The 10,732-nt window shown below is 39.2% G+C and overlaps 1 pseudogene; it reads left to right on the forward strand.

Moving 5' to 3' along the window:
- Nucleotides 1-8,295: 8,295 nt before the first annotated feature.
- On the forward strand, nt 8,296-8,414 carry LOC112473714 (annotated as a pseudogene).
- The last annotated feature ends 2,318 nt before the right edge of the window (nt 8,415-10,732 follow it).

Raw genomic sequence — 10,732 nt, forward strand, 5'->3', positions numbered from 1 at the left:
AGGGAGGGAGCTCTAGTGTCTTCATACTATTCCTACCCCTGAACAAATGTTCATATGTTACAGAAACAAACCAACAAACAAAAAAACACCTTTACTCAAGTGTCCTAAAAAATCTCTTATTTTTGCCACTGTGGTAGTATTTGGATCATTTGTCAAAATTTAAAACATTTACTTTTTTTTCTTGTTTTATTACATCGGCTGTGACTTCTAGTACAATGTTGAATAGCAATGGGTATCTTGGGTTTTTTTAAGAAATAACTTACTTTGTTATTATGAAATATTTCAAATGTAACACGAGACGACAGAATAACAAATGGCCATATTCCCACTATCCAGCTTTACTATATTTGTTTCTGACTCTAAAAAACTTACATATGAAGGCCCCTCTGTTCCTGTATCTTCCTCCTAGAAGTAAATACTGTCATAAATTGATGTTTATTATCACTGGAAAATTTTATACTCTTAATATGCATTTATACATCTGTAAAAATTACATAGTACAATGAAAAGAATGGAGGAAACTTAAATGCATATTACTAAGTGAAAGAAGCCAGTCTGAAAAGGCTACATATTATATAAAGGATACCAACTACACGACATTCTGGAAAAGGTAAAAATACAGAGATAGTAAAAAGATCAGTGGTTGCCAGGGGGTGAGGTTGGGGGATGAACAAGTGGAATACAGAGGTTTTTAGGGCAGTGAAAATACTCTGCGTGACATTGTAACGATGGATGTGTGTCATTATACTTTTGCCTAAACCCACAGAAGGTACAAAACCAAGACTGAACCCTAGGTAAACTATGGACTTTGGGTAATTACGACATGTCAATGTAGGTTCATCCTTGGTAAATAAATAAATACATACATACATACATACATACATATATACTCTTCTGGTGAGTGATACCGATAATGAGGGAAGCTATGCACGTGTAGGGGCAGGTTGTATACGGGAAATCTTTGTACCTTCTTCTCAATTTTGTTACAAACCTAAAACTGCTCTGAAAAGATAAATTATTTTTTAAATTGCATATTATCGTTTTACAGCTTTACAATGTTTGAAGTAAACGTTACAATTCCATGTATATACTTCTGCAATGTTTTTCCATTCAAATTATTGTTTTATAAAAATTATGATGTTAGCTTTCGGCGCATTCTGACCGAGGCAAGCGGTTAGCAAACACTCTGTGAGACGCAGTGGGAAACGTGAACTTGGGTTTGAAAACGGCTGCTGCTCCACTCTTGCTGAGCAGCAGAGCAGCCGCCTTATATCACAGCGCCTTTTTTGTTTGAACTTTTTACGATGGCAAATCTCAAACACTTGCTAGAGTACCATAGCATAATGGGCCTCTATGTACCAATCAGCCACACTCAACACTGATTCACTGGTGGTCAGTCTTGTTTGATTTGTACTCACACAAAGTCCCCGGATTATTTTATAGCAAATCCCAGACATTATTGTATCTCATCTGTGATAATCCCCCGGAGGTGGCTCCCAATGATCCTTACCTCCTGGAAGGCCTTTGTGTATTCTTCTCCCACATTGAATTGGGGATGTTTTGTATAACCTGTAAAAGACCGGCTTCTGAGTTCCAAGGCTGAGCCACGAAAGATATTGTGGTTTCTTCATTGGTCTCTTGGATTGCTCTCTGTGGGGACAAGGCTGAGACTACGCCGAGGTGAACAAGGCACCCAAAACACAAAATCTAGGGAGGCTTTTGGTCTCAGGTGCTGACCCTCCACTCATACAGCCCTGAGCATGAGTGCCTCCTTCAAGTTTGCCCTCCAGGTGACTCGCTTGCCTCACTCCAGTCCCAGCCCTGGTGGGGGAAGCCAGCTGCCTGCCATTCCGTGAGGACACTAACACATCCTTGTTGAGAAGCACGTATGGCGAGGAACAGAGGTCACCCACCAATAGACAGCACTGACTTACCCAATCATGGAAGAAGCAGATTCTTCAGCCCCAGTCAAGATTTCAGATGACTGCAGCTCATGAGAGAACCTCGTGACAGAAGCTAGCCAGGACAGCCCAGCCAAACTGTCCCCAAATCCCTGCCCACATAGCTGTGGGCGATAACACAATGTTATTTAAGCCACTAGGTTTGGGGATAATTTGTTATGCCACAACAGATAACTAATACAGAGACTGGTACCCAGAAGTAGGTGTTGCCCGAAAAAAAAACTAAAAATGTGGAAGTGGGTTTGTAATCAGGCAGAAATGCAAACTGGAAGGACTTAGAGGAGTGTATGAATGAAAACCTAAGGGGCTCAAGGAGGCAGGTACAAGAAACCTCACGGCCATCATGGAGGCTGACCATAAAGGTTTATGGGGAAATGAAGAAAATATCATCAGAAACTGGAATAAAGGAGGTTCTTACTATTTAATGGCAGAAAGTTTAGCCACACTATCACCCATAGCAAGCGGGAAAGTAGAAAATCTATCTAATTAACTGGGTGACCTGACTAAGGGGATTTTTTATTTTTAGGCAGAAAGTTAAATATGTTTCCTGGCTTCTTCTAGCTGCCTACAGTAAAATGCAAGACAAAAGAGATAAGCTGAAAATATAGCTCTAAAACATTAAGGTGTCAGAACTTTCCAGACTTGAAAATTCCTAGACTCTCTAAATAAAAAACAATGCTAAACTTCATAAATGTCTTCTGGGCGAAAAACGAGTCTCAAGTTAAGAAAACATGATTTAAAGATTAAACCAAGGTTGGACTGTAAAATCCTTTGTTAACATATTAAAAAGATCTAAGGCAGTGCCTCAGATAACTGTTCAAACAGGGTTTCTAAGAATTTTCAGAGGATTGTTCTTAGGCACTCTCAGGCAAAGCCCAAGTATCGAGAGCTTATTTCAAAGAGATTTTGGGGGTGTCAATATGTCTAATAAAATAAACTCCAGTGGTTACCAGAGGGTAGGGAGTGGGGGGAGGGAGAGTAGATGGGGGAAAACTTTTTTTAATCATTTCTTCAAATACATAAATAAATATATATATATCGTTTTTTAAAAAAAAAAAAACAAATAAACTCCAATAAGATTTGTTAAAGACCCACAAAGTTTTAAAGATAATTGAATTAGCAAAAACACCACCAGTTTGGACTGACAGTACAGATTAAGAGATCTTTGATTCCCCAAATTCCACAGACAGAAAGTAGTCTAAGAAAAGAGCCCAGTAGTAAAGATATGCTACATTTCAGGGAAAAAGAAAGATGATGTAGAGGAAAACAAGAGCCATAGTGGATCTTCTCAGCCCTTGAGCCCTAATCACGTGCCATGTTGGGTTTCAGAATCCACTGCTATGGACCAGTGGTTCCTATGTGTCTCCCATCCTCCCATTTTTCAATAAGCGGACCTATCCTATGCCTGTTTCACCACTGTATGTTGACAAGGGAGTGGATAACTAAAAAGTTAGTTCATAGGTCTTCAGACGAAGAGTAACCGTACTTTGGGTGCTTGGAGATGGTTTAGATGATGAGACTCTGGACTTTGAGTTGATGCTGTGATGGAATGAGATTTTCGAGGAACTTGGAGGTGGTGAGTATATTTTTCATGTCAGAAGAACTGAATCACTGGGGATCAGAGGGCAGCCTGTGGTAGGTAGCCTTCTGACTCCCAGAAACTGTGGAAGATAATAAAGATTTACTATTGTTCTGAGCTATTACATTTTGATAGATTGTTACACGCTGGTAGGAAACTAATACATCGCCTATAAATATTTCACTCTTTATCTCTAAAGGATAAGAACACTTTTTTTATATTCTAATTTTAAAATAGTTGTAGATTCACAGGAACTTCCAAAAAAAGATGTCCAGTGTATCCTTCACCCAGCTTCTCCCAGTGGTAACATCTTACGTAACTATAGTACAATATCAAAACCAGGACACTAGAATTGGCACAACGTTATCAACTAGACTACAGATCTGATCAGATTTCACCAGTTTTTACAAGCACTCGTGTGCGTGTGTGTGTGTGTGTGTGTGTCTGTGTGGTTCGAAGTTAGGGGATAGTGCTATATAAGCAAGCATAAGGAACTGATCATCATAAAAATCGAGGTTGTTCTTACGTTCATGAGGAAGAAGCAGGTTGTGGTTGCGAAGAACACTCATGGGGCCTCTAAGGCACTGGCAACATAGCGTACGCACACATATGTGACACGGACTTTGTTTCATTGCAAAAGCAGGTTTTAAAATGCAGGTAAAGTTTGTTTCCAAGAAGGCTGTGGATATCCTAAATAAACCCTGAACCTTCCTACATTAAAATACCTAAAAAATACTGGATTAAAAAATATTTTAAGCATATTTTATAAATTTACATATTTCATATCCACTTTATATGTTTATAAGATACATATTTATATATACCTAGGTGTACATACATAATATATGTTTACATATTGAAAACCACAATGAGATACCACTAGACACCTACCAAATAGGCAAAAATTGGAAAGCCGAACAAAACCATCAATTTCAATGCATGAAGGAGCTATCAAGAAAGTAAAAAGCAGCAGAAATCTGCTGAAGCCAAGGTCAAAGTCAGATACAGAGGTGAGGGAGCCCTGTATCTGACTGGTAGAAAACATGTGATCCTTCATTCGGTCCCGGGTGGAAGAATGGAAATCTTCTATGCGAACTGCGGCCTAGCGCCAGCCCTCACCTGGCCATTCCACCTTACATTTACTCTTTAGCTTTTTTGCTCTGTGCCCCTCAAAACAACTCGTGTCCAGATCACCAGTGACCTCAACACTCCAAATCTGCCGGTCATTTCTCAAGATCAGCATGCTTGATCTCTCACTTGTTTTATTGCGATGAAATTCACGTAACGTAAAATTAATCGTTTAAAAGCACGATTCAGTAAGTAGCACTTAGTCCATTCACAATGTCGTGCAACCACCACTTCTGTCAAGTTGCAAAACATTTCGTCACCCCAAAAGAAATCCATAATCAATAGTCACTCCCCACTTCTCACTCCCCGAGTCCCTGGCAACCACCGTTCTGCTCTTTGCCTCTATGAATTTACAGGTTCTGAATATTCTATATATGTGGAATCATGCCCTCTCCCAGAACTCTATGCAGTCGATCCCTTCCTCTTCCTTCAGACTCCTTTTTCACGTGGCTTCCAGGACAGCACACGCCTGGTTTTCTTTAGATCTGCCCGTACTTATTCCCCAGCTGACTCATTCAGTCACATGGTTTTAAATTTTATCCAAGTGCTGATCACCCCAAGCTTTTATCTGTAGCCGTGATTGTCCCCAAACTCCAGACTCACATATCCCATAGTCCATCTCACATCTCCACATACTGGCATACTTTTCATGCATGTCCAAGTGCGAGCTCCCCATCTTCCCTTCAAGGCCCTCTCTTTCCATCGCCTTCTCCACTTACTTCACTTCAAGTCCTCCTTCCAGTTCCTCCAGGAGAAAACCTTGGGAGTTTTCATCCTTGACGCTTTTCTTTCTCTCACACTCTACATTTAATGTCAGCAAATCCTATTGGTTCTCTTCAAAGTAGATCCAGAATCTGACCGCTTCTCATCACCTCCGCAGCTATCATTCTGGTGCAGCCAGAGTTTCTCACCAGAGTTTTTGCAATGGCCCTCTAATCTGTCCTGCTCCTGTCCTTGGGCCTCTCCAGTCCATTCTCAAAACGTCATCCTGGGGGAGCCCTGGGTACATTAGTCAGGGTTCTCCAGAGAAAAGGAACCAATTTTATCTATCTATTTATCTGTCTACCTGCCTACCCACCTACCTACCTACCTACTTATCATCTGTTATAAGAAACTGGACTTTGCTCATGCAGCTGTGAAGGCTGACAAGTCCCATGATATACTGACTGCAAGCTGGAGACCCAAGAGAGCCAGTGATGCAGGCCCAGACAAAAGACCTGAGAACCAGGAGAAGCCATCCATGTGAGTTCCAGCCCAAGCACAGAAGACCAATGTCCCAGCTCAAACAGTCAGGCAGAGAGAATTCTCCTTCCCTCTGCCTTTTTATTCTACTCAGGCTCTTAGAGGATTGGTTGATGCCTATCCACACAGAGGGAGGGCCACCTGCTTTACTCAGTCCACTGATTCACATGCTAATCTCATCCAGAAACACTCTAACAGACACACCCAGAAATAATGTTGAGCCAGATATCTGGGTATGCCCTGATCCAATCAAGCTGACACAAAAATTAACCATCACCTTAGTAAAACATAAGTTAAAGCATTTCTCTGCTCGAAATCTTCTAATGTCTTCCCAACACGCTTAGGATAAAATGCAGATTCTTCAGCATGGCCTAGAAAGACCTATATTATCTGAGACCTCACCTCCAATCATTCTGGCTCTTCTGCCACTGCAATCCTGGCTCCACATGCCTCTGCCTCGAGACCTCTGCACTTATCGTCCCCTCTGCCTGGAGCACCCTTCCTCTCTCCATCCTCATCCCAAAACTTCAGCCCATCCCCTCCTTCCCTGCTTTGTATTTTTCTGTAGCACTCACCATCTCAGAGGCCAAGAATTTGTCTTATTTTATTTGTCTCCTCTTACTAGATGATAAACTCCACAGGACAAGGATCTTTGTTTGGTTCACTTTTGTTCATATCCTCAGCACCTAGATTTGTACCAGGCACATAGCAAACGTACAATAAATATTTGTTGCATCAATCAATGAATGAATTTCCTGAAAGATAGTTTAAAAAAGAAAAGGAGGTTGTAATGATCAAGAGAAAAATTCCTTATTGTTCATAGAAAGAAGAAACTTTTTAAGGATCCCACTTTCCCCAATTCTCTACCCTTACGAAGCCCACAGGTGTCCTTAGAAGAGAGTGATGTGATCTTGTGAATTCAGTCGTAGACCTGTCTCTGCTCCTACCCATGAATAATCTATAGACTGCTTTATTAACACATTAAATAACAATGTGTAAAATTAAACCCAGCCTGCTTACTCTACAGCACAAGGCCCTGCAGGATCCAGCCCAGGCCTCCCTCTCAAGCTTCATCTGAAACAGCTCTCCCACATACACACATGATCTAGCCATCCCATGTGAACGTTAGCCCTGATATTCCCACTACCTGGAAATATTCTCTCCACGTGCTCCCTGTACCCTGACCCTCCAGAATCCCCATGTCGTGTGGCTGGTGGCTTCCCATCCTTCAGGTCTCGGTATAAAAGTCTTCCCCTCTGAAAATCTTCCCTGGTCACCCTGAATAAACTAGGTCTTGTCTTTCTCCACATGGTACCTCATTCTTTTCCTGTGTAATATTTACAGTAATATAATTTTATTTTCGATAATTATAATTTGTGCAATTTTAATTATGAAAATTTATAATTTGTATGATGAGTATATATTATTTGTTTACTTATTTTATGCCCATCTCTCCTCCATAAATGTGTAGACTGCATCTATCTGTTTCCCTATTGTGTACTTGCTACATGGCAGGTGTTTACATATTTGTTAAATGAATAAATGCAGTGGGCCTACCTTGTGGATTAGAGTTGCTAGTAGTAGGAGCAGAGACAAGATGTGGGGTGGCTGGGGACCTAGGAGGTTTCAGCAGGTGCTCAGTGGCGAAGGGACTCATCTCTAGGAGCAGCTTAGCATTCCAGACACCATGGAAAACACCAGAATTGGCCTGATGCACCCAGAGGAACTTCCAAACAGGTATGGCAAAAGGAAATTCCATGCATCATCCAGAGTCAATTCATGGAAAAACTACATTCTGTGTTCTATAAACAAAAGGATCCAGCAATACTGGTTGTACTTGTCAATCCAGTTATAGTACACATACAGACACATATATATAACACACATTTATTTTTAAGCACTAAGTGCCTCCTGCTGCTGGAAGATAAAAATGCAGAGGCTCACAATTTCATTCTTCAGATCTGTTCAGTAAGGAAGTGTAATCACAGAACAACGAGCTGAAGGAAAATAGGAATCTTCTAATGAATGTCACAAAATCCCTAGGGAAAGCCTGCAGGGGCCGGGCAGGTGACATAAATGAGGGGTGTCAGGCGATTGAGAGGCAGGGCTATGAAGACATGGAAGTGCATTCAGCCTCCTAGGGTGTTCTAAGTTTAAAAAAATATAATATGTAATTTACTTTTAAAAAATAATAGATTCTTAGAGTACATACAAGAGAGGATTTATTGAATAATAAACCTCCTTCTCACTCCTATTGCCTAGCCAAGTTCCCTTGTAAAAAAAGTGTCTCTCTAGAGACAGACTTTACCCATAAAAGGTTTTTGTATATAAATGATAGCATACCATAAACACCATTTTTTCTTTTTTAAAAAACAACATATATTAGTCTACAGCCATGCTACCCTGAACAAGCCCTATCTCGTCTGATCTCGGAAGCTAAACAGGATCGGGCCTGGTTAGTACTTGGATGGGAGACCACCTGGGAAGACCAGGTGCTGTAGGCATAAAAATTTTTTAAAAATAAGGAATTGTAAGCTGACAAGGTCCTTGCAATCTGTGAGGTCAACCAAGGGTTGCCTCACCTAAAATCAATAAATCAATAAATCAATAAATAAATCAATAAATCAATCAACGTATATCATTAAGATTGTGGAGCTTTTCTCATATCCCTACAAAAGAGCTTCTGTTTTTTTTTTTTTTTAAATAGCCTATAATATTTTATCGGATAAATTTATAAAGATTTTTAAATCGATGAACATTTAACTGTTTCCAATATTTGCTATTACAAGCAATGTTGTTATTAATATAACTGTATATGTCATCTCCCTTATTGTATTATATCTGTAGACTAATTTCCTAAAAGTAGAATTGCCTTCTAAAAGGGCATATATATTTTTTAATTGTTTTAATTGAGCTATAACATACATGCAATAAAGTTAACTGATGTTAAGCATAGAGTTTAATGAGCTTTTACACTTATAATCAACACCAAAGTCAGACATAGAATATTATCAGCACCCTAGAAGCCATTGATCATTCCTAGTCAATATCTCTCTCCTGCCAAAGTAACTACTATTACAACTTCTATAATCATAGATTAGCTTTGCCTGTTCTTGACCTCCATATAAATGGAATTACACAATATGTAGTCTTTGAGGACTGGCTTCTTTTAACTCAACATCATGACTTTAACTCAACTCTGTCTGATCCATCCTTGCTGTTGCGTGTAGTTATGGTTTCTTGTTTTTCATTGTACATGTCTTTTAGTGGAGACTCCATTTCCCTTGAGTGGAACTGCTGGATCATAGGGTAGACCTATGCCAGGTCATAGGGCAAGCCTATGTTTAGCCTTAATAGATAGAGTCCAAGTTTTCCAAAGTGGTTCTATCACTTACACTCCTGTCAGAAACGCATGAACATTCTAGAGGCTCCACGTTCCCCTTAATACTTCGTATTTTCATCTTTTTACATTTTGGCCACTCTGGTGGATATGCAAAAGTATTTCATTGTGATTTTAATTTGCATTTTTCTAATGACTAACAGTATTGAATGCTTTTTTTATGTGCTTTTGGCCAATTGGATATTTTCTCTTGTGAAATGCTTAAGTTATTAGTCCAGTTTTTGTTAAGTTGATTGCCCTTTTTTATTGATTTGTAGGAAAGCTTTAGATATTCTGGATACAAATCCTTTTCGGATATATGCATTGTAAATATCTTCTATTCGTCTGCTTGTATTTTCACTTTTTTAATTTTTTTAATTTTTATTTTTCAAGTAGAGTTGACATTCAATATTATTTTATATTAGTTTCAGGTATACAGCATAGTGGTTAGACAGTTATCTTAATTTTTTTCAGATAAAAAGAAATTTTATCAAAATTTAAATAAAGTCCAAATTATCAATCTTTTCTTTTGCAGTTAGTATTTTGTGTGTGTGTCTTGTTCAAGGCTTTTTTGTCTACTCCAGGTCATCAAGATGTTGTCCTGTTTTCTGGTTGAAGCTTATTCTTTTATATTTCACACTTCGATCTACAATCTTTTTGGAATTAATGGAAATAATTTTATGTATGGTGTGAAGTAAGGGAGTCCTAGTTCTTTTGGGTTGTTATAAAAAAATACCATATACTAACTAGGTGGCTTATAAACAAGAGAAATTTATTTCCCACAGTTCTGGAGGCTGGGAAGGCTAAGATGGAGGAACTGGCAGATTCAGTGTCTGGTGAGGTTCATAGATCATCATCTCCTCACTATACCATTATACGGCAGAAAGGGTGAGGGAGCTCCTCCACGAGCTTGGGTCACTTTTACAATGGTGTTAATTCTATTCATGAGGGTTCCAGCCTCATAACCTAATCACCCCCTAAAGGACCCATCTCCAAATACTGTCACATTGGTGATTAGGATTTCAGCATATGAATTTGTAGGGAATACAAACATTCTGTCTATAGCAAGGAGTTAAGATTCATTTTCTTCCCACGTGGATATCAAACTCAGCCAGGGGTTTGTGCATTTTAAGTTTCGATATACATTATACATTGATCCACCCCATAGAGGTTGTATCAATTTACATTTCTACCAATAATATGTAAGAATACCTATTTCTCCACTGTTGTCAACACATTGTGAGTGTATTTTTATGTTTTTCAAAAAAAATTAAACACTGTGCTGTGGCCAAAACAAAAACAATTGAGGTTGCAAACTTAGGATCCCTAGTTCTAGTTCAGTGTCTTCATTTCATAAATGAAGCTTGAGAAGTGGAGTAGTTTGCTCAAGTTCACATAGCTAGAAACTAGAGTACCACGATCAGGATCGAGGTCTTCTGACTC

Source organism: Pteropus alecto, unplaced genomic scaffold (assembly GCF_000325575.1).
Source record: "Pteropus alecto unplaced genomic scaffold, ASM32557v1 scaffold8, whole genome shotgun sequence".
Taxonomy (NCBI): domain Eukaryota; kingdom Metazoa; phylum Chordata; class Mammalia; order Chiroptera; family Pteropodidae; genus Pteropus; species Pteropus alecto.